The sequence below is a fragment of the Schistocerca cancellata genome, chromosome 4 (genome assembly GCF_023864275.1).
Source record: "Schistocerca cancellata isolate TAMUIC-IGC-003103 chromosome 4, iqSchCanc2.1, whole genome shotgun sequence".
Lineage (NCBI taxonomy): Eukaryota > Metazoa > Arthropoda > Insecta > Orthoptera > Acrididae > Schistocerca > Schistocerca cancellata.
Genome location: NC_064629.1, coordinates 546,431,116 through 546,457,170, shown reverse-complemented (window position 1 = coordinate 546,457,170; position 26,055 = coordinate 546,431,116).

Here is a 26,055-nt window from a genome sequence, read left to right as displayed (position 1 = left end):
TTCTATGAGATGGTCATGAGATAGCGAAGTGCACATATACAGATGGGAGTAGTATCGCGTACACAAGGTATAAAAGGGCAGTGCATTGGTGGGTCTGTCATTTGTACTCAGGTGATTTCATGTGAAATGGTTTCCGACGTGGCCATACGATGTGAATTAAAAGACTTTGAACGCGGATTGTTAGTTGGATCTAGAAGTATTGGGTATCGCATTTTTGGAATCTTTAGGGAATTCAATATTTCGCGATGCACAGTGTCAAGAGTGTGTCAAGAATACCAAATTACAGGCATTACCTCTCACCATGGACAACGCAGTGGCTGACGGCCTGCACTTAATGGCCGAGAGCGGTGGCGTTTGCGTGGGGTTCTCAGTGCTAACAGACGAGCAACACTACGTCAAATAATCGCAGAAATGAATGAGGGACGTACGACGAACGTATCCGTTAGGCCAGTGCGGCGAAATTTGGTGTTAATGAGCTAAAGCTGCAAACGACCGACTCGAGTGTTTTTGCTAACAACACGAGATCGCCTGCAGCGCCTCTCCTGGGCTCTTGACCATATCGGTTGGACCCTAGACGACTGGAAAATCGTGGCCTTGTCAGATGAGTCCAGATTTCAGCTGGTGAGAGCTGATGGTAGGGTTCGAGTGTGGCGAAGACCCCACGAAGCCATGGACCCAAGCTGGTAACAAGGCACTGTGCTACCTGGTGGGGTCTCCATAATTGTATGGGTTGTGTTTACATGAAATAGATTGGGTTCTTTGGTCCAACTGAACCAATCATTGACTGGAAATGGTTATTTTCGGCTACTGGGAGACCATTTGTAGCCATTCATGGAGTTCATATTTCCAGACAACGATGGAATTTTTATGTTTGACAGTGCGCCATGTCACCGGGCCACAGTTGTTCGCGACTGGTTTGAAGAATATTCTAGACGGTTTGAACGAATGATTTGGCCACCCAAATCGCCCGACATGAATCCTATCGAACATTTATGGGACATAATCGAGAGGTCAGTTTGTGTAAAAAATCCTGCACCGGCAATACTCGCAATTATGGACGGCTATAGGGGCAACATGGGTCAATATTTCTGCATGGGACTTCCAAACTACTCGCTGAGTCCGTGCCAAGTCACTTCACTGTTTACTTTTTAGGCAGCCAATATCTGACGAACCTAGAAACATCAATGTCTCAACATAAATAGAAACAGTGTACCCTCAGCTGCAAATCTTATTCCGAAAAGAAAGGAAATCGCTTATGGAGTAACTAAATGGAGCTGATTTGCGGTTATGTAATACACGGGTGCGTGCTGAAAAGTAATGCGTCTGAATTTTTTTTCTGTTATCAATATCGCTTGAAGTATTGTATGCTTTGCATATCATTCGGTCGACTTCCCGCTCCGCTGATGCAAGTTGCATCACTGTGCCGCGAGAAGGCTTCGAATTGTAGCGTGTAAGATGCCAGTGTGTAACGTAACTACGTCGGTGAGTGAGAAATAGCGTGCTGTAGTAGAGTTTCCCATAGCGGAACACGTGCCTCCAATTGAAATCCGTAGAAGGACGAAAGCTGTGTACTGTGATGACTATATTGACATCAGTAATGTGCTATGCTGTGTTGTTCGTGCTGGTAATGAAGGAAACGGTGGTGCTAACCTCAACATATGTGACAGCTCGGAGCGGACGAGCGCTTGCCCCAACCGAGACTCACCGGAATCAGGTTGATGAACTCATCGGAGAAAATCGTTCGATAACGAAGACACAGCACTCAGGAAAATGTGGCATATCGCGAGAGCGTGTACAGGCCACAATTGCAGAACTGCGGTATAGAAAACTGTGTGCAAAGAGGGTACAACGGATGCTCACTCCCGACATGGAAAACAGGCGACTGGACGTCTGTCAGTTACTTCTTTTGCGATTTCTGCGTGAGGGTGACGAGTTCCTTAACAACAGTTTCGTTACTACAGTTTCGTAATTTCTTTTTTTTAAAAATATGGTACCCGTTCTGAGACCATCGCAAAGGATAGAGAATATAGTGTTCATGCCGCTGTGGTTTTAAAACGGAGAGTACTTATGACTTTGTTAGCATATTTCCTCACTAACAAGGAACCTCTTGAGTCGACTCCTAAGGTTCAGTCTTTAGTGGGGCTCATTTCAGAGTGTTGTGTTAATTATTACGACAAGAAAAATATTAGCTGCTAATGACACAATATGCATCAAGAGGGCGACAAAAATGAGTGTCCGGGAGGTGCGGGGTTCAACCTTCTATGTGATGTATGAATTACACTTCACAAAATGAACATCGTCAACATTCAATAAATGTTCAAAACAAACCATTAACTTGCACCATGAACATCAAATAAAAAATGGCGCGTCGCACTGATCACAAAGGTTTGCACCATCAAGATCGAAGGCGAACCCCTTGGGAGTTACAAACCGCGAAGGACGTTCGGCTAAGTATCCACTCTTAAAGAATGCATGTAGACTCAAGCTGGTGTTACAGGATGACGAGAACTGAAGGAATGTTATGGTACGCAACCGAATGCGAAGTAGTCTGTCGTTGAGCTTATCGTGAAACTGGCTATCCTTTAAGGCGTAGATGCAGATACTGCGATAATATGTTTTATAGGCACGGAAAAAACAAACATTCAGAGGATGAATTTTTATAATGGTTCCAGGTGATATGAATTACAATGTCACACACTTTTCAGAAGGGATAATTTGCTATAAAGGAGTACGATTTTTATACGCAGACCAGAAATCAAGAAAAGTAGGTTATTTTGACCAACTATTGTCCAAAAGCAGTGGTCATACCATAGTTGCATACGTCCATTTTCCCACTCTTGCTTTCTATGACGTAAGTATTTCGTACTGCCCTTGCAACATCACGCACACAAGAAAGAATCGCAGGGGCTAGATTACCTCCAACTTCTCGTAGCACAAAAAATAATTTCCTATCCAATCAACCATCCAGATTAACAGTCGGCGTAATTGTATACGAATGCGTAAGGCATTGATGTTAGTTGACCTTGATACAACTCTCTTGGTACCTCTGATTTCCAGGGTTCCTTTCATATGCATTTCCTCTTCAAATCCCGATTGCTCGGACTTGAAAACAAATTCTTTACTTAACTATGGGATAAGTTTGTTTAATTCATCTACAAATTTTCGGGCCGATTAGGCAGTCTTATGTGCATCGTCAAGTTGACACTTTGTTTGAATATTCGTTATCTTACGCTTCCTGTTCTGTAGCGCTAGTCAAAGTTATGCAACAACCCACTGCTTCCCTAGAAATCACTGTACTCTATGTCGCACGTAGTTTGATGTGTATAACGTAGTAGATCACTATCGTCTGCTTTGGATGAACACCACTAGCAATGCAGCACTATTGTGAGCTACTCGTCGACAAAGCAGTTCACCTACGCTTCGTAGCCTCATGCTGTGCTCGCCTATAGATACATCCAGTTCTACGCCTGTTGCCTTTAGCAGCCAGTATTGCGGTTGCATGGTAAACAATATGAGGGGTGTCGCATGCTGTAAACATCATTGGGCTTTTGCGACCTCGCACTAAATGGTTCCTTATGAGATGCTGCCAGGGGATGAAAGTTCCATCAGGAAAAACATAAAAAAGGTTAACTTTAGCCATATGGCACGTGCTTATACTCGCGATTCAGCAACATTGATCTGCTTTGGAAAGTATGATCTGAAAGAAACGTTAGGACAAGAGCAGTTTCTCATCCGTCAGCAGTGAAGTTAGCAACTGCGATACGGACCGGCAGCGGTGTGCTGAAGGTAGAGGTCTACGGCAGCGAAAGCAGTGTGGGGCCTTTATTGACTTTGTAATGCTTCCTACAGCACACAATCCTAAATTTAATAACGTGCCGAAAACCTTCTGCTACAGGAGGCGCTCTTTCACAGCCCACACTAAGGCGACCATGTGGCAATAAAAAAGAAATAACTAGTAATCTTTCTGGACAGAGGGTCACAGGGAATAACTTCAGGGATAAATCGTGCAGTATACTTCTCTCCAGGCGATAACCCTACGTCTAGGGGCTTCAGAAACAGACCTCAAGACTCACCTTCAATCACTAACTTAACCCATATTTCACTCGACGAGCTCTGCCTTATAGGACATTCAAAGTTAGTCAATTAGTGCATGAACGGGCCCCACCTGACCATTAATGGGATCCTCTTCACTAGCTACCAATTAAAATTAACAATGGTTCTTATATTTTAATAATATATTTGTAACTGTAAACTTAAGCAAACTGGGTAAAATATTGGTCAGTCCCACAAGACATGACGCTAATACTATGTAACATCGCCTCTAGCCTTGATAAGGGCGAGATAGGATTCCACAAGTATCTTCAGATAAGCCAGCTGAAGCTACACATTCATGATTAGATACTATAGTGCTATCAAACTACGGGGGTGTTGACTGCTACATTTCACCTGCTGTTCCGAACAGTCTCCGACTTTTTTTTTATAAGTTTAAGATCGGGTGATTAAGCGCGAAAGGCGAAGTGCCCTTGTGGTCACAACAGTGGTCATCTTGAAAGACGGATGTGACCGCAACATACTCCTCGTGAGGATGCAGAAGAAAAGGCAACACTTGATCGCCGGCAATGTTGAAATAAACGTACTGGGTTTTGTCCACGGCAACCTGGATGAGTGGTCGAAGTTGTGGTCTCTCCGAAAACATCTGAAACCAACGTCTGGCCTGAACTGTGTCCTCCACACACTGCGGGCTAAGCGCCTCAATGGGCCGTAGTTGAACTCGATGTCTTGCATAACTGGAAGACATGCCAAATTGTGACCCTTAGGATCGTAATGCACACCTCCGGTCCAGTGTCTGTGTTCTTTGGCTCATTGATGAAGTGAATCTTTACACTGAGGTGACAATGGTCATGGGATACCTCCTAATTTCATGTCTGACCTCCTTTTCCCCGCCGCACTCAGCAAGTGGATGTGGCATGGACTCAACAAGTCGTTGGAAGTCCCTGCAGAAATACTGAGCCGTGCTGCCTCTACAGCCGTCCATAATTGCGAAGGTGTTGCTGGTGCAGGATGTTGTGCACGAGCTGACCTCTCGATTATGTCTCATAAATGTTTGATAGAATTCATGTCGGGCGATCTGGGTGGCAGAATCATTCGCTCAAATCATCCTGAATGTTCTTCAAACCAATCGCGAACAATTGTAGCCCGGTAACATGGTTGGGAACGTGAACTCCAGCAATGGCTGCAGATGGTCTCCAAGTAGCCGAACATATCCATTTACAGTCAATGATCGGTTCAGTTCGATCAGAAGACCCAGTCCATTTCATGTAAATGCAGTCCACACCATTATGAAGCCAGCACCAACTTGCACAGTGCCTTGTTGAGAACTTGGGTCCATGCCTTCATGGGGTCTGTGCCGCACTCGAACCCTATCATCAGCTCTTATCAACTGAAATCGGGATTCAGGCAACGGTTTTCTAGTCTTCTACGATCGGGCTGATATGGTCACGAGCCAAGGAGATTCGAAGTTGTGCTGCTAGGAAAGGCACTCGCGTCGGTCGTCTGCTGCCATAGCCAATTAATGCCACATTTCACCGCGCTGTCCAAACAGATATGTTCATCGTAGTCCCACACTGATGTCCGCTGAAATTTCACGCAGTGTTGCTTGTCTGTTAGCACTGACAACTATACGTCAACTCCGTTGCTCTCGATCAATAAGTGAAGGCCTTCGGCCACTGCGTTGTCCGTGGTAGCGGTAATATCTGAAATTTGATAGTCTCGGCTCACTCCTGACACTGTGGATCGCGGAATATTGAATTCCCGCACGTCTAGGTCCAACTACCATTCCACGTTCTAAGTCTGTTAGTTCCTGTCGTGAGGCCATAATCACGTTGGACACCTTTTCATTCGAACCCCCTGAGCTGAAAGACAGTTCCAGCAATATAACTTGTGTCCGCGATACTACCGCCATCTGTATATGTGCATATCGCTATCCCATGACTTTTGTCACCTAGTGCATGTGGTGTAGGCGGAAATAGTCTCTTTCGAGGTACCCGACTCCAAATGTGCACTGCAACAGTCTTTCAAATGTTGAGTAGACCAGTATCCAATGACAGCAGCATTTCCTGTCGGGCTTGAAACCGATTGTCGGTTACAAGGCCTTACATTCGTCTCCGGTCTATGTCAGTTAGCATGTTTACGAGGTTCCTTGCAGACAGATTAGAAGGTCCGCGTTGTTACGTCAACAAATTGCACAACTTCATTGAGGGTTAGTTATGAGCACGTGCAAACACGGAAGCTTCTTTCTGCCACCCTGTCGTATCTCCACGTTGATCCATCTTGATGGGCTGATTCTGTAACACCGACTGCCACACACATACCACATGGGGTATGTGATCCGTGGATGGTCACTTGAATTTCTCGTTAGAATTCTACATCCTCTACAGCGTTTCAAAGCAACCAATGCTCTCATTTAATCGAATAAGCAATATTTTGTTCTTTACAGATACCGCGAAGACAGTATAGTCCAAGATACAAGGGAGCACTAGTTGCTAACTACTCCTTCAGAATCCAATGTCTTTCCTGCCAATCATCACAACCGAAGTCCTTGTAAAGCCAACAGCTCCACCCCACATGCACTCTCCGCAGAAGCCACAGCGTCGAGTGTTATACTGAGAGAAGTGGAAAGTGCTACACCGTAAACACCTTGACCGCTTGTTACCAAACTGATACTCCAGTACATCCACGCCTGAGGGATGTGTTGATTAAAATTTCGTCCTTACCTGAGATTATTTTCAGTTCAGAAGACAGCTATTCCTACAGATGAAGAACGGTGTGAATACTTGATGGCTATTGGGTTTGTCTAACGTCACTGGGACTTTTCAGGTGGAGATCACAACACAACATTCCCAGAGCACGTGCAGCTTATCGCCATCTATCGGACACTGAGAAAGTCCTGATCTTTGGCATGACTTGGGGGCATTATAATGACAGATTGCAGAGGCAGCTGGCTGTAGTGAAATGACTGGAGAGCAAGTGATGAAAGTGACGGGATGGACTCTGGCAAGAGGAGTAGGCACAGATCCTTCCAGAAGTCCTATACCACGAGATGGTCATATGATTGTTCGATTGGCTCTGAGGAATATGCAGATGACAAAAGCGGAATTCCAGGTAGATGTTCCAGACTGATACAGTGTCACCACGAACCGACGGAAACAAATGATTGGAAGCTGATATATGATCTTGAGTTGCCACGAGTCGTTCGCCAATGACACCCAGAGGCTTGCCTGGTACAGAGCCAGAGTCGATAGAGACACTGCGTGGCACCCTGGGCGGTTCAACGCTGAGTCTCAATTCTGTCTGTTGCCGTCAGATCGACAACGACCTCTTGTAAACGAGTTGGTGGAAGGTCACAGATATGGCAATATGGCTGATGTGGTAATTGTTGATGGGAGGCTGAACGCTACTACTGGAAGTTAGAATGCGAATGCACGAATCTCCCCTCCCTTTATACCGAATGTACCCCACTCCCAGGACTTAAACGTCTTTAGTTATGAGCTTCTAACGGTGAACTGTCGAACTGCATCTGATTGGAAGACCAAAACCGTTTCAATAATTCACTTAGTCCAGTTCAGTCTCCAGTTCCGATTCTCCCCTCCCTTGACGCTTGTTTAGACTTACTACTAGGCTTTTTACACATTATTTATCCTGTAGCTAAGTATTTTATTTTCATCTTAAGAATTAAAATTGTGAGTTATTAAATAAGACGCTAACGGTCTTGCCGCAATAGTAACACCGGTTCCCGTCAGATCACCGAAGTTAAGCGCTGTTGGGCTTGGCTAGCATTTAGATGGGCGACCGTTCGGGTCTGCCGAGAGATGTTCGCAAGCGAGGTATGCTCAGCCCATTGAGACCAATTGAGGAGCTGCTTCAATGAGAAGTAGCGGCTCCGGTCACGAAAACTGACATCGGCCAGGAGAGCAGTGTGCGAATTACATACTCCTACATATCCGCATCCAATGAAGCCTCTCGTCTGAGGATGACACGGCGGTCGGTCGGTACCGTTGGTCCTTCCGAGGCCTATTCGGACGGTGAGTTTCATTAAATAAGAACGAGATTTTTTCCTTTTTCTAGAAAAAGCAGATCAACGCTCCTTGTGACAATGAGAATAATTTAATCTCTGGTGGTTCCCACTACCCAGGTTCCCAAGTAAAGATCTGGGGTAACATTGGCAGTGCTCAGCGCATCATAACGAAAATATTGCATGCAGAAAGTTCTTAGAAATATGCACACTAGGTTTGCTCCTAAAGGTCATTCAGTTTCTGTGCTCAATAAAATGTTTCTTTTGATTTATTAGTTTGAGGTTGCTCCTATTTATTGCTGACCTTATTTATTGGTACTTAAACGATAAAAATGAACTATGTAGTTCATTTGAACTAGTTCAACGAACAATATTAGCCTTTCAGGAGTCTTGCGGTAGGGGATGCTTTGCACATCAGTATCAGCAACAGTTGTGAAATGTAGTTACTGGCATATACTGTAAAAACCGTGGTTTCTTAACAGTGATAGGAATGTGTGTAGTTTGGAATGATAAGACGCATTCAAGCATGATGGAATTATACTTGTACCTAAAACGCTTCCTATAAAATATAAATTTATTTGTAAGCAAAGGAGACATTCGAGCTTACCTTCCTGGAAGATTTTTTCACGCAATCTTTAACGACATAAAACTAAATCTAGTGTATGATATTTATTGTACCACACGATATGTGGCCATTCTTTGTATCTGCTCGATAATGATCGTTTGATTGACAGCTATCTTTCGACCCCGTGCAATGTTCAAATACAAACAAAATAAGTCTGTTGTCGCTAAACAGTTCAGCACTAGTGCTCAGCACGTGAAGCAAGGCGTGTCACTTGATGGCTGATCCTGCGTGTCTAAGCTACTTTACTTTTTATGTGCTGCTAAACTTCGACTTTCAACTATATCAGCGCTGGGGATTTACTTGCATCAATTATGAACGCCTAATATTTATGTCAAGTCGAAACCTGTAGAGATATGACAGGATGTTGCTACAATCTTGCCATGATAACAAACTGCTGCAGATAACAGCATCATCCGTTAGAAACCCAAGTTAAAAACGCGTATTAACTTCTAATCAGTAATATCTACACTGCCTTGGAGTATGACTCTGATCCCTGAACGTCGAACAACAGATTCCCGCCGTTCGTATCGTTCGCCGTATTATAATTAGGCATAAAGTTTCCATCTTTCTGTGAGTGATTATCTACTCATTTCTGGCTATAAACCGTATTCCATTTACTGCATTGTTGTCTGAAATAGGGAACTATTATACCAATACAGTATTGGAATACTTCTTTACAATATGTATATGTGGTGTCTGTTCTTTTGGACATCTCCGAAAGAGCAGACGCCATTTTGATCCAGTAGCCACTATGAATTGAGACACAAAGGAATTACAGACATTGGCTGCAATCGGGCATTGATTTAAATCGGTGGGGAAAGTTAAAAATTTGTGCTAGACTGGGATTCGAACCCGAGTCAGCAGCTTACCTCTGCAGATGCGCTGACCACTGCGCCATCTGGACGTAGTGATTTGCATCTGCATCTACATCTACATGAATACTCTGCAAATCACATTTAAGTGCCTGGCAGAGGGTTCATCGAACTACCTTCACAATTCTCTATTATTCCAACCTCGTATAGCGCGCGGAAAGAATGAACGCCTATATCTTTCCGTACGATCTCTGATTTCCCTTATTCTATCGTGGTGATCGTTTCTCCCTATGTAGGTCGGTGTCAACAAAATGTTTTCGCATTTGGAGGAGGAAGTTGGTGATTGCCATTTCGTGAGAAGATTCCGTCGCAACGAAAAACGCCTTTCTTTTAATGATTTCCTGCCCAAATCCTGTATCATTTCTGTGACACTCTCTCCCATATTTCGCGATAATACAAAACGTACAGCCTTTCTTTGAACTTTTTCGATGTACTCCGTCAGTCCCATCTGGTAAGGATCCACATCGCGCAGCAGTATTCTGAAAGAAGACGGACAAGCGTAGTGTAGGCAGTCTCCTTAGTAGGTCTGTTACATTTTCTAAGTGTTCTGCCAATAAAACGCAGTCTTTGGTTAGCCTTCCCCACAACATTTTCTATGTGTTCTTTCCAATTTAAGTTGTTCGTAATTGTAATACCTAGGTATTTAGTTGAATTTACGGCTTTTAGATTAGACTGATTTATCGCGTAACCGAAGTTTAACGAGTTACTTTTAGCACTCACGTGGATGACGTCACACTTTTCGTTATTTAGGATCAACTGCCACTTTTCACACCATTCAGATATTTTTTCTAAATCGTTTTGCAGTTTCTTTTGATCTTCTGATGACTTTATTAGTCGATAAAAGACAGCGTCATCTGCAAACAACCGAAGACGGCTGCTCAGATTGTCTCACAAGTCGTTCATAAGGAACAGCAAAGGAACTATAACACTTCCTTGGGGAACGCCAGAAATCACTTCTGCTCTACTCGATGACTTTCCGACAATTACTACAAACTGTGACCTCTCTGACAGGAAATCACAAATCCAGTCACATAACTGGGACGATATTCTATAAGCACGCAATTTCACTACGAGCCGCGTGTGGTACAGTGTCAAAAGCCTTCCGGAAATCCAGAAATACGGAATCGATCTGAAATCCCATGTCAATAGCACTCAATACTTCATGTGAATAAGGAGCTAGTTGTGTTTCACAGGAACGATGTTTCCTAAACCCATCGCAACTGCGTGGACTACCCTAATACGCCTCCCATCACACCCAAATTCTCAACCTTTCCACACACAACTGATGTAGTATCCCTTGCTCAGAATGAATATATATATAACATTAAGGCGAAGACCTCTCTAGTGCGGGTACACACCAGGCTCTAACTATTACGGGAATCGGCGACGAGATGCCGCGAGTAATGAGGATAATGGGCAAGTGGCGCTACATTAGTAGTGTGTGGATAAGTTGACAATTTGGGTCTGACAGGCGGCGTGCTAGGGTAGACGTGCAGTTTTGATGACCATTGTGTCCGGATGGCGCAGTGATCAGCGCATCTGCCTAGTAAGGAGGAGACCCGGGTACGAATCCCAGTCCAGCACAAATTTTCAACTTTCCCTATTGATTTAAATTAATATCCGATCACCGGCCGGTGTGGCCGAGCGGTTCTAGGCGCTTCAGTCCGGAAGCACGCTGCTGCTACGGTCACAAGTTCGAATCTTGCCTCGGGCATGGATGTGTGTGATGTCCTTAGGTTAGTTAGGTTTAAGTAGTTCTAAGTCTAGGGGACTGATGACCTCAGATGTTAAGTCCCATAGTGCTTAGGGCCATTTGAACCAGTGTCTACAATTCCTTTCTGTCGTACTTCATTAGAAATTGCGCGGGCTGTTGTTGTAATTGGTACGCATCCGAAGATAGGTTTCATGCAGCTCTCCATGCTAGACTACCCTTCCCAAGTACCTCCATCTCAGCATAACTATTACAGCCTACATCCATCTCAAAAACTGCTTACTGCCTCCCTCTCCTCTCTTTGGTTAGTAATGTTGGTCCATAAAGATCTTTTCTCGCCGCCACTACTCAGTAGCTCTTCATTGGTTATCCCATGCACATATCTTATCTTCAGCATAATTCTGTAGCAGCACAGTTCAAATGCTTCTATACCCTTCTAGTCAGTACTGTTTGTCGTCACTTTCATACAAGGTTGCATTAAAGGCAAATACTGACAGAAAAGATTTCCTACCACTTGAATTCGTATTCGATGGTAAAATGTTTTTCTTTTTCAAAAATTTTTTCCTTTCTATATCCATTGTGCATATTATACCCTTCCTGCTTCAGCCATCGTCAGCTATTTTGCTACTCGTATAGCACATCTTATTTCCTACCCGCCAGGTTAGCTGAGAGCGCTAACGCGCTGCTTCCTTGGCTCGGGTAGGCGCGCCGGCCGCGGATCTAATCCGCCCAGCGGATTAACGACGACGGCCGGTGTGCCAGCCAGCCTGGATGTGGTTTTTAGGCGGTTTTCCATATCCTCCTAGGTGAATACCTGGCTGGTCCCCACGCACCGCCTCAGTTACACGACTCGCAGATATTTGAAACACATCACACTATTTCACGATTTACACTAGATGCAGAGAGCTGGGGTACACTAATTCCGTCCCGGGGGGGGGGGGGGGGGGAAGAAGGGGTATGGGGTGGCGGCAGGAAGGGCATCCGGCCACCCCTTACACTTAACCATGCCAAATCCGTACTCAACCCTGCCGACCCTGCGCACAATGCTGGATAAAGGCGGTAGCAAAAGAAAGAAAGAAAAGAAATAGCACATCTTATTTCCTACTTTCAGTGTGACATTTTCTAACCTAAGTCTCTTAGCATCACCTTATTTAATTCGTCTACCCCTTTTCAAGACAATAATCATTCAACTGAATTGATATCGCAAGGGTTTTGTTGTTCTACAGCTTTGCAGGCCCCCTCTACCAATTTCTAATTTGCTAGTTTGCACCTTCTGTCAATTTAACTTTTCAAACCTCTTATTCTCGTTTGCCTGATTCAGCTGCTGCGTATTTTTATCTTCTCCTTTCATCAATTAAATTCAGTATCTCTTGTGTTATTCATGGATTCTGCTATGTCTTGTCTTATTGCCTTGCTGCTGCTCTGCTTCCTTCACTACTTCATCTCCCATTAGTTCCTATGGCATGAAGATCAATGCCACTGTAGAGTAATATGACAATATGAAAAGAAGGGACGAAAGTCTTGAATGTATACAGATTTAGATTTTGATCAGCATATAATTAAGTATAGCTAGTGCTGGATGTAGTTATTTCTTAATCACTTGTGATACGGCTGGTCCCGGCGGAGGTTCGAGTCCTCCCTCGGGCATGGGTACGTGTGTTTGTCCTTAGGATAATTTAGGTGAAATACTGCGTAACCTTAGGGACTGATGACCTTAGCAGTTAAGTCCTATAAGATTTCACACACGTTTGAACATTTGAACTTGTGATAATTTCGTGAGAGTAACGTGCAATTTGCTACAGTCGCAGGTTCGAATGATGCCTCGGGCATGGATGTGTGTGATGTCCCTAGGTTAGTTAGGTTTAAGTAGTGCTAAGTTCTAGGAGACTGATGACCACAGATGTTAAGTCCCATAGTGCTCAGAGCCATTTGAACCATTTTAACGTGCAATTCACAGACCTCCAGTTGTATAAATAGGATGTGCTGTTCAAAATGGAAGCAGCTTCCCGTATCTGCAATGTGGAATACTTCTAGGATTTAATTCGGCAAATATATATATATTGCCAACGGCCTTGCCGCAATGGTAACACCGGTTTCCGTCAGATCATCGAAGTTAAGCGCTGTCGGGTTTGCAAGAACTTGGATGGGTGACCATACGGCTCTGTCGAGCGCTGTAGGCAAGCAGGATGCACTCAGCCCTTGTGAGGCTAATTGAGGAGCTACTTGATTCAGAAGTAGTCACGAAAGTTGACAACGGTCAGGAGAGCGGTGTGCTGACCACATGCTTCTCTATATGCGCATCCAGTGACGCGTATCGTTTGAGTGTGACACGGAGGTCGGTCGGTACCGTTGAGCTGTGCAAGACCTGTTCGAACGGAGTTTTTAAAACATATACATTGAAGGGCGTTGGAGAGAGGCTGTAGCCTTGGCGTTCTCCTCGATTAATTATAATTTCTTCCGTTAACTTATGCCCCAAATCTATAACAATACTCCATAACTGTCCCCTGTGTATCACACGAAAAGCTTCTACAGAATCAAAGGAGATATAGGTTTTTAAGTAAAATCTTCTTCTTAAAAATGGAGTCGGTAATGTTTAGAATACAGAAAGACAAGAGCAAACGACCAGTGGTCTGAAATTAGGAAGGTGGAATGTGAGAAGTATCACAGATAAGAATGAGCTGTCTCGGAAAGAAATCGATGTTACTGTAAATATAGAAACAAAATAACGTTTTAGTCTGTACCTTTGGGTCGAAGCACACCAGCAATACTGCATGTCAGAGCTTGCCTCACCCAATTCCCATAAATATGAGCCAGTGGTTTGTGGGTGTGGAGCATCCTAGATGTATCCCGACGATTTAGGATCAAGCGAAACTTGTGACCAGGTCATCAAAGTGAGTTCACAATCATGCTCCTCAAACCACTGTAGGACGATTCTGGTCTTGTGACATGGAGAGTTAACCTGCTGGAAGATGTCATCACTTTCCGGATAGACATCAAGCATGAAGGGATCCAGCTGGACTCTAATAATGCCCACGTCGCCCACATCTGTCATGATGCCTCAAATTGGTATCACAGGTGCCATGGCACCCTCGGTGAACGTCCCCAATAGCGCATTAGTATCCCTACTAGCCTCTGTCTGTAGTGTAATGGATGTTTCAAGCAGCCATTTGTCTGCATCACGGTGTATCTGGATACGACCATCAATCTGGTGTTAAAAGAATTGTGATTTATCCGACCAGGAGACACGGTTCCATTGCGTCATGGTCCACTCTCGATGATCCGTTCCCACTGTAATCGTAATTCATGATGTCGTTAGGTCGACATGGGAGTTTGTAGGGGGCGTCTCCTACAGAACCCCATATTCTACAGTGCACGCTGAAAGGTGTACTCTGAATCACTTGTGCCTGCAGCGGCATTGTCACCTGTCGTTAGATCTGCCTCACAGAGCCGCCTATCCTGCTTTACAGAGCAGGCAGGCCTCCGATCTCCACGTTCTGAGGTGTGGTGTGGACGTCCAGTACCTGGTCGCACACTCGTAGTTTCACCATCCTCCAACCACAACTGTATATGTTCATGACAGTAGCACACGAACAGTCCACCAACTTCCCCATTCCGAGATGCTCATTCCCATGCACTGCGCAGTAACAACTTGCCCATTGTTAAAATCGCTTATGCTAGAGGATTTCCCATTCGACCGTGTCGTCGTTAGAAAGGTTCCCCAGTCTGCCCGCAACGGCGCGAGGCGGCATTCAATCTCGCGATATTTTGTCTCATCAGTGTATCTATGCCTACAATTCTTTTCAAACTACTTTTTTATTTTATCAGGATTGGCTGAGAATTGGTGTTTGTATGTGTTCGTCCGTTATCACTTGTTTGTTCTCTGCAGTTGTTTTCTGGATGTGGTAATTTTCCTGTATTGGGATAAGGTGTTTATCGTGGCTATTTGTCTTGATGATTTTCATGCTTTGTTCTTTGTTGGATGGTTGGTGGCTGTGGTGTTTTGAATGCTCTGCAAAATGTGAAATGAACTATTTCTTACTTCCAACAACTGATGTGTTCTTTGTAACATGTTTTAAAGTTTATGCACACCATTTCCAAATATATTGCATATAACTCTGACAGTCAAGTTTTTATATTCCTGCTCTCTGGAATTTGCCTCTCTTGACTGTTGGTTAGCTTAAGTTTCTTTGGCGGGTTTTCATTGTTTTATATACTATATGGAGACCTTCTCTCTTTAGTATATTGGACACTCTATGTGTTACTTTATGTGCGAAAGTAACGATATAACATGTCCTTCGTTTCTGTGTGGTGGTTGTTTTGTATCCGAGTTTTAATTTTTGGGTTCAGTCCGTGTACTCTGTGGGTTTCATAACCATTGTTCCTATCTATTTTTGGGATGGTATTCATTTCATTTTCATAATTTCTCTTGTTGAGAGAAATTCTGTTTATTCTACATAACGTGTGCCTTAGTTCAGCTAGTTTCTGGTTGTGGGGCTAGTCGGATGAGGAGTATATTACTGAGTCTCGGATTGTTCGTTTTTGTGTATATCTTGAAAGAATGTTTTCGATGTTATGTTGTGTCAATATAATTTATTTGTTCTTCGTTTTCTATTTCAAGCGTGAAATATTTTTGCTCTTATGTGCTTATCGATTTCTGAGTGAAGTACATGTACTTTTGTGTTGGCTTATCTACCAAACAAATAATGTATTCCATACATCTGTGTCAATTTTTTATTTTAAATCTTTCATCAGTGGCTATCTTTTCAGATATCTAGCTTTCGAAATGACAGCTAAAAACGTTTCTAAGGTTCCTTACATCGGGGCTCTCATGGCCAGCTCATCACGCTGTAGATAATATTCCTGCAGAAACTGGAAGTAGTTTTCTTCATTTAGCATTTTGAGCATACTTGTTATTTCTCTTGTTGCGTCGATAGCCGAGTTGTTGTATGATGGGAAAATGTGCTGTATGATTTCTACTGTTTCCGTGATGGAGATGGAAGTGTACAAGTTTTGAATATCGAATGAAATCCGTGATGCTGTGTGTATGATATCTGCGTTCTGTATACGTTCTATTAGGTCCCATGCGCTTTTCACTGTTCGCGCGCAATTGAGGATGGCAGGACAACAAATATTAAGAATGGTATGCTGGTATGTTGCTTCTGTACAACAAGGTTAGACAAAGTAGGAGAACAGCTGGCGAGCATAATCAACACTTGACCGTCACCAGAGCTGATAAGACATTGTGGGACAGATATGGATTTCTCATCTACAGCTTCATCTGTATGGTTGCTCTGTAATTCACACTTAAGAGCTCGGAAGAGGGTACAATCAAGTCATATTTCTATCATCGTTTTGTTCTGAAACTGTAACAGTCACAGTTTAAATTATGGTATTTTAGATCAGCATATCAAGCAAATAATTATTCTTCATAAATGCACTGACGTGTTTCGGCATTATGTTTGCTATCATCAGTGAGAATTTTTGTTCGAAACAAAACCACGTTATATTTTATAATTACTGGAAAGAACGTTAAGCCTGAAAAATTAGGTATAAAATATCTTTACGTCTAATTTTTGTTCCAATAATTGCTACTTAAAACAGGTTTATATTTTACGGACCTGAATAAAAATACCCTCTGATGATGGCACAGATGTGCCGAAGGATTTTTCGGCACTAAAAAGGATAGATGTTTGCATAACAGGTGGAACTGACTTCTCATAAACATATCTCTACCGTTCCACTCTCAAATATCACGTGATATAAATGTATACCTAACACTTTCCGAGTGGGGTCCGCCTACGCTTATTTTATCGCGATGCCGTGCCTCCCTCTGTAAGTAAGGGGCAAATAATGTTTCGGAATTCATAGGACATAAATGTCGCTTGAAACTCCACGATAAAAAAAAGTGTGTTTGTTTTAATGATTGCGTGTCCAGGTTGCTTATCATATCCGTGGCACTCTCCTGTCTATCGTAACAACACCAAACGAGTCACCCTTCTTCGAATTTTTTCGATGTCTTCTGTAAATCCTATCTGGTAGGGATCCTGTACTGCTCAGCCTCGTCCAATGCGAGCACTTTGTGTAGTCGAACTCTTTAAGTGTTCTGCCAGTAAAGGGCAATCTTTGGTTCACCCTTTCCTACAACGTTCTCTATTTGACCATTCCAATTTGGGTTGTTTCTAACTGTAGTCACTACATATTTATTTTTGAAAGAAATAAGCTTCCTGCGTCGGGTATTATTTATTTCCATTTTAATTTTATTTTTCATACTACGTCGTTTCGGCTGTGTAGCTATTCTCGAGTACAATGTTTAATCTGTTGGCTAACATCTATATGCAAAATAAAAATAAAATGGAAATAAATAACAGCCGATGTAGGAAACTCATTTCTTTCAAAAGATTTATCACGGCTGTGAATCCTGGTGCAGTTAAATTACTAGAAATTTAATTGAACGAGTAACTCTAAATTTACCTCATTCATCATGTAACAGAAATTCAAATACACACCAAATACTCTAGAGGAGGGCCTCATAATTTTTATCGTACAGAGTGAATTGCAACTTTTCCCGCCATTCACATACATTGTGAATTCAATTACACACCAAATACTCTTGTGGATGACCTCATAGTTTTTATTGCGCAGAGTGAATTGCAACTTTTCGCACCATTCTCATATAATCTTATAAGTGAGTAGTCCATTTGTGAAACCAGCTGTGTGCATAAAATCACGAAATTGAGATATTGGTATCCCATGTTGCTTTATGATGCTGGTTTCTAATTTGTCTACGTTTCAGATGCCTAAACAAGGTGTAATAGCTGTAAGTTTCAACTAAAAAACTGCGAACAGCTGCAAAATTTGCTACATGCTTGTCATTATGGAATATGGATGCAGAGCCTGCTAAATTCACAGGCCAATGTTTGCGTTTACAAAACCTGCTATATGTATATTAACTAACATGGCCGTCCCACGGGTGGAGTTGCAAAACCTGCTATTATCCTTTCGGTAGGAAAAGCATTGCACTCCTCTCTGTCAAAGAAAATAATGATAAAACGTTTATTTCTTTCGTTGACAGTTAGGTTGGATTTACTGCATAGTGTAGAGATTCAGCTGTGAAATTTTACTTGGAATTTTTACACTCACGCGCCAGTTTCTCTGAGTTCATTGATGTTGTTTAGGCCTACAAGCTGACGTCTCGTTCCTACAGAGGTTTTCAGTGATACCTGTGTAAAGTGGAGGAAGATAATATGTCAAGGGAAAATACCGGCAGTGATAGTGATACAGAATTTATTGCAGACATGGAAAAGAAACACAGCCAAAGTTTCAAGGTATGTTTGTCAGATTTTATTAGAATTAATTTACGTTCCGCTACTATTTTGCTGTCTAACCAGAAATACTACATGCGCCTATAAGAATTATAGTCTATGTTTAACTTCCTTGTATGTCAGCTGTCGGTTTTTAATTATTATTTTTGATCTTCAGTTGTCTTCATTAGGTGATAAACGACAACATCACCTGTAAACGATCTAGGTAGGCTACTCGCATTTTCTCGTTAATTGTTTACATATACTGCTAGTCTTAATACAGCAACTCCAGGAAGGGCAGCATATGAAATTTTACTTATTTTGCGTATGCAGTATACGAGGAAGAACAGGTGATTAAATTTGTAGAGGATCTGGGGGTATATAGCGTCCAACATACAGCAAACATAGCTGATAAGACTGACAGCAACAATAGCTCTATCCCGGTTGGGTATCGAGTTGAGCTGATCATGCAGGTTCATTATTCTATATTAGACATAATCAGTCGCAGTGACTTACTAGTGGTGGCGTAACAGACTGTCCGCAAACGTGATGTTTCATTGGTGGTGGATATGTGACAAATCTGGAGAACGTGCTTGTCAGCAGAACACCCTCCAAATAGAAGCAGGTCGTGGCAGTGCGTGCAACATACGATATTGCGTTATCCTAGAAGATCAGGCACAGTCACACTACTTAAGACGTCAGCCATACACTGATGTGACAAAAGTCATCAGGTACATCCTAATATCGTGTCGGACTTCCTTTTGGTGGGCATAGTGTGTCAACTCGACGTGGCATTGACTGAACAAGTCGTTGGAAGTACCCTGCTAAAATACTGAGCCTTACTGTTTCTATAGGCGTCCATAATTGCGAGAGTGTTGCCGGAGCAGGATTTTGCGCACGAACTGACCTATATTACGTCCCACGAATGGGATTGATGTCGGGTGATCTGGGTGGCTAAAACATTCGCTCGAATTGTCCAAAATGTTCTTCAAATCAGTCGCGAGAAATTGTGACCCCGTGACATGGTGCATTAGCACCCATAAAAATTCCATCGTTCTTTGGCAATATGAAGTCCTTGAATGGCTGCAAATGGTCTCCAAGTAGCCGAAAATAACAATTTCCAGTCAGTGATCGGTTCAATTGGACAAGAGGAACCAGTCTATTCCATGTAAGCACAGTGCACACCATTATGAAGCCACCACCAAGCCTTGTTAACAACTTGGGTATTGAGTTGAGCTGATCTTGCAGGTTCATTATTCTATTCATTATTATTATTCATCATATGCGTATGATGTCTGACATGCCTTCGTGGGGTATGAGCCACACTAGAACGCTACCATCAGCCCTTACTAACTGAAACGGGGACTCATCTGATCAAGTCACGGTTTTCCAGTCGTCTGGGGTCCTACCGATATGGTCACAAGACAAAGAGAGGGACTGCAGGCGACGTCGTGCTGTTATCAAAGGCAGGACACGTTCACCGTACATGTCACATTGACTTCTGCGGTTATTTGACGCGATGTTGCTTGTCTGTCCCTCGGTCGTTAAGTGAAGCCGTCGGCCACTGCGTTCTCCGTAGTGAGAGGTAATGCCTGAAATTTGGTATGCTCGGCACACTCTTGACACTGTGGATCTCGGAATATTGAATTCCCTCGCGATTTTAGAAATGGAGTATCCCATGCATCTACCTCCAGTTACCTTTCCCCGTTCAAAGTCTGTTAACTCCTGTCGTGCGCCGGTAATCACGCTGGAGACCTTTTCACATGAATCACGCGAGTACAAATGACAGCTCCGCCAATGCACAGCCCTTTTAGACCTAATGTACATAATATTACCGTCATCTGTATATGTGCATATCGCTGTCCCATGACTTATCACCTGAGTGTATAACGACTGCTATCCACATTACCGGTTGTCCAAATCAGAGGCTATCGCGTTGTGTGGACTACCCAGTGGTACCCCCGCCAATACGCCAGGAACTGGGTCCGTATGACAGTCAAGAACGCAGTCTCACACTGGAGCCTCCATACATGGATATGTCCATCATGATGCTGTGTGCAGAACTGGTCTCATCTGAAAAGACGACGTGGAGGCACTCTTGACTCCAGTGTTGTTGGTACGCCACTGTCGTATTACCTTTCTCCCTTGCCGCGTCGAGTGAAGCCAAAACCAAGGTCGCCGTTCTGGCAGTTCCTGGTGCTCAAGACGTTTTCACGTTGATCGTGTGAGTGCTTTTCTTGCTGTAAACAAGTCCATTTTCTGACTCGAGGTACGTGTCATGGCTGCGTGATCCTGCACGATACACGATACTTCGAGAAGCAGTCAGATTATTGTGACCACCTGTAAAAAGCCTGAATAACCACCTTTTGCAGTACGGACATGCAGTGAGGTTCTGGAAGGTACCTACAGGGGAGCCATGCCGACCCCAGTGCCTTGGCCAGTTGCGCTAGATATCTCAGATGAGGATCCAGCCCGATCGACGTAGCTCCATAGATTCTGGACTGGATTTAAATCGGGGGAGTATGGATAGCTCATTCTGGTGCACTTCGAACCATGGACAAACAATGCACGCTGTGTGACAAGTTTCATTGTCCTGCTGGTAGATGCCATTGTGTCTAGGGAAAAACAAACTGCGTGTAGGTGTTGACATGGTCCCCAAGGACTTTTGTTCATCCATTGTGCCTTGCAGTACGACCAGATCACCCAGGGAATGACACGAAACATTCCCCAGCCGACGATTTTTGCAGAGCCATGCACGCCACCGGCCATCTGCCCGGTGGAGCATAAAAAGTGATTCATCTGATAAGGCCACCTGTCGTAAAACCCAGCCTTTGTCCTCGGTGAACGGCAGTCAGCGTGGGTGCATGAACCAGGCCCCTGTTGCGGAGGTCCATACGCAGCGTCCGCTGAACGGCCGGTTAGAAGACACTGTCGGTAGCCTCTTGGTTCATGTGGGCGGTTGGTTCCTTAACAGCTGCACGTCTGCTCACCTGTACCCATCTCCGCTGACGTCGTTCACGCCATTATCTATGACCCGTGGTAAACTACAGTTGCCTCGACGCTGGTTTTGAATAGCGCCATTTTGCCATGCACGGTATACTTTAACCACTGCGACATCCTAACAGTTTACAAACTAAGCCGTTTCGGAAATGCTTCCACCTCTGGTCCGAAAGCCAATGATCATGCCCATTTGGATATCAGACAAATCGCCCCGTTTGCGTGTTACAACAACGACTGCACTGTTTTCCGCGTTCCCGACACTCTTTATATATCATCCACTGCTAGTCCTGCCACCTGTCATCTGTGAGTGGTTAATGCACTTTGACGTGCAACACAGACAGTGGTCACATTAATTTGCGGTTGCGCTCATGATTTACATATCCAAGCACGTATGGGAACAGTGTTTAAATGGGAGTACATTTCAGTGGTCACAAGCTGTTTTTTCAGTCGTATTTTTCCTGTATAACAAAAGCCTTAAAATAGCTTTGAAGTTTGTCCTAAAATCGTCTTTTATATTGTGCTACCATATGGTGGACAGTTTACCCAAAAGCAGCTCATACAACACATCCATGCCTTACTAATTGAAATGAATCCACGTGGTCGTGGAGGTATAGTGTTTGAAACACCTAGTGGAAAGTATAATACATCATCTGAACTCCGCCATTGCCGGTCCCAAGCCCGGATCCTCATCTTACAAGTGATGAGGGAGGAGGAGGGGGAGGAGTAACAACCTCGTAAAAAAACCTGGGTCCATCTGGCTCCGGATGGTAGCACCCTGTGAGGGCCCCTGCCTAGGGTTACGGGTGAAAACCGGTCAACGGTCTCATAGGCGGATGAGGAATTTTTAACTCCCAACGGCTGAGAGAGCGGAGGAACCAAAAATCTATAACTGCAAGCGTCTGTACCCAGATTGGGTGGCTTGTGGGCAGCGTCTGTTCCTCATGTTAGAGGCGGTTGTTTCAAGAAAACCTTCTAACGCTAACAACGTTAGTCGTATTCCTGGTAGGTTACGCAAGTAATCTCCCCAACTTTGAAGAATTTCAACAGTTACAATCTTAACGCATGATGAAAATGTCTTTCAATAACGAAACTACCCCAGGTGGCCAATCCACCGTCGGCAACGACGCAAGCAGACCCATGGATTCTGGGGAGCCTGCAAAACCATGCAAATCCAACAATATTAAACCCAGAAAAATCTTCAACATAGCAACTCTCAACATAAACTCCCTTCTCAAAGTGGGAAAACTTAAGCACCTTACAGACCAGTTACACCCGGAAGGCATACAAATTGTGGCGCTACAAGAAACTCGCTTCACTGATGAAAACACATTTGAATCAAACAAATTCAGAATATTTGAAGGAAAACCTGGAAAAATTGTAATGAAGAAATGCCCTCAGCTTGGCACAGCTTTTGCTGTAAACACAAAAATTCTGAACTCTGTCGAACATTTTTGGTCAACATCATCGAGAACATCTTTCCTCACTTTTCGATGTGCAAATAAAAAATACACATTAATTAATGTTCACGCTCCCACAAATGACAAAAATAATGCTAAAAATAGGGAAGAAACAGATGAATTCTGGGAAAACCTTAAGGATCATATATCAGAAATCCCAGAAAACAATGCAAAAATACTTCTAGGAGATTTTAACGCTCAGATTGGAAAAGAAAAGAAATTCCGCGATATTGTCGGCAACTTTCCCGCACACAAACGAACTAACAAAAATGGAGAAAGGTTAATTATGCTCTGTAAGCAGTTTAAACTCAAGCTAATGTCAACACGTTTTAAACATCTTCCCAGAAAACAAAAAACCTGGGTATCTCCGATAAAGAGTATCGGAGAATTTCAAATAGATCACGTTGCCATCTCCTCCAAATGTGAAAAAGAAATATTGAACACACGTGTCCGAAAATCTCTAAACCTCGACTCCGATCACTATCTCACGAAAATAAAAACTAAACTGATCCCACAAAACAAATAGAAAAGCAGAAACGGTGAATATAAAAACATAAATAAAATAAATTTTGATCTTACAACCCTGAGAAATTACAACCTTAAGTCCAACTCTAACCTCAAGGATTTTCAGAAAAAACTAAAGACATTCTCCCCTTCACAAAACCTCCAAGAATTTCAGAACAACTTGATTGAGACAACAGAAACAACCTTTCCAAAAAAGAGCAAACCGAGACACCCGTGATGGGACAGCAACTGTAATGAAGTTCTGCATGAAAGACTTAAAGCCTGGAAAAAGTGGAACTCACATAAAACAGAAAACAACCTTGATGAATTTAAGCAAGCCAGAAAGAATGCCTCGAAAACTATTCGCAACACCAAGAGACAATATGAAAAACAACAACTGGACTCAATCGAAGAGAATTTCAAGAAATGCAACACGGCAGCTTGGTACAAAACATACAACCAGAAACTCCGAGGATACCAGTCCCCTTGCCTAAACCTTATGAGAAATAATAAGACTCTCGCCACCAACAATACTGAAAACTGTGAAATCCTGGCTGAATATTTTGAGACACTCCTAAACTGCCAAACACCCATCCAGACTCTCAGTTTTACGCAACCAGAAACATTACCAACACATTCAATACCTCCGACACGAGAGGAAATCACAAACATAATCAAAAATCTCAAAAACAGGAAAGCATGTGGAGAAGTCACAATTACAGCAGAAATTCTCAAGCTTGGGGGAGAAACATCAGTAGAAGCACTACACAAAGAACTTGAACAAGTATGGGAAACCAAGAAAATCCCAAGTCACTGGAAAACTGCCCTAATTCACCCTTTGTTTAAAAAAGGTGACAAAAGGGATGTTAACAACTATCGTGGAATATCGCTTCTCCCAGTCCCATACAAAATTCTATCAAAAGCCCTGCTCAATCGTGTATCACCAATTATAGAGGGAAAACTTGGAGACTATCAAGCTGGCTTCAGACCAGGAAGATCCTGCGCCGAACAAATTTTTAACCTCAAAACAACAATGAACTATTTATCTACAAGGAGCAAGAAATATTTCATAACATTCATTGATTTCAAAAAAGCTTATGACTCAATCGATAGGGACACACTCATCAAAACACTGCGAGAATATGAAATAGATGAAACAACAATCACCATAATCAAAGAAACATTAACAAATACAACATCAAAAGTAAAATTCCAAGGAGAAATTTCACGGCATTTCGAGGTCAAAACCGGCGTCAGACAAGGAGATGCGCTGTCCCCGGTACTCTTCAACTGTGTTCTGGATAAAGTCATAGCGGAATGGAGAAAACTCACGCAAAAACATGGAATTGAGAAAGTCCAAATTGGAGGTAAGTGCTACAAAGCCATTGAAACCAACTGTTTTGCCTTCGCTGATGATCTCGCCTGTTTAGCTTACACACAAAAAGACACAATAAAACAAATAGAATTACTTAAAGAAATTGCTGAAAAAGCAGGCTTGCAAATTTTATTTGAAAAGACAGAAATCATTACAAATATCAAAAATCCACCAAAGAAAATAACTACGAAATACGGGAAAATACAGGTATCTAAACATTTTAAATATCTTGGTGAACTAATTCAGCCTGTGGCAAAAGGTCATCCAGCCTGCAGGGCTAGAATACAAAAACTAGACACAGCAACTCACTACTGCAGACAAATGTATTCAAAAAAATGTATATCCAAAAACATTAAACTCAGACACTACCAGACTGTCATTAGACCGCAGATACTATATGCATCAGAAACACTGGCAAATTTTACATACGCAGCACAGTTAGAAAATCGTGAAAGAAGAATTGTGAGGACAATTCTTGGACACAGGAAAATAACAGATGATCAAGGCAAGCCTGTATACAGACTAAAAAGCAACAAAGAAGTGTATACGAAGTGCAGCAAAATTACAGACGAAATTAAAAAAAGAAGATGCTCCTTTTATGCTCACATCATGAGGATGAACCCGAATAGGCTTACAAAACAAATATTTTCGTACATCTCAAATCTAAAAAATAAAAATTTATGATTTATCAACACAGAAAGAGATCTAAAAGAAATGGACATAGATCAGGAAACAATATTTAACAGAAACCTTTGTAGAAAAAAACTGAATTCATTCACGGGTTTCGGTGTGAAAATTAAGGAGACTTGTGGAACTAAATGGTCTGAAGAGAGAAAAGCCGCCTTCAGCGCAAGAATGAAAGAAGTGTGGACTGAAAGAAAGAAGACTTCCCAGAAGCGCAAGAAATAACTGTTTTCACGGTCTTTAACGGCCAAATTTGTATAATAATAATAATAATAATAATACATCATCTGATCAAAAGTATCCGGCCCCCTATTAGTGAACACTAATACGGGATGTTTCGACGCTTCGGCTTGAATTCTGCAGACGACACTTTCAATGAGGCGTCTGGATGTCTGTGGAGCAAAGGTAGCCCATTCTTCCTCAAGAGCCGAAGCCAGAGAGGGTAGTGATTTAGG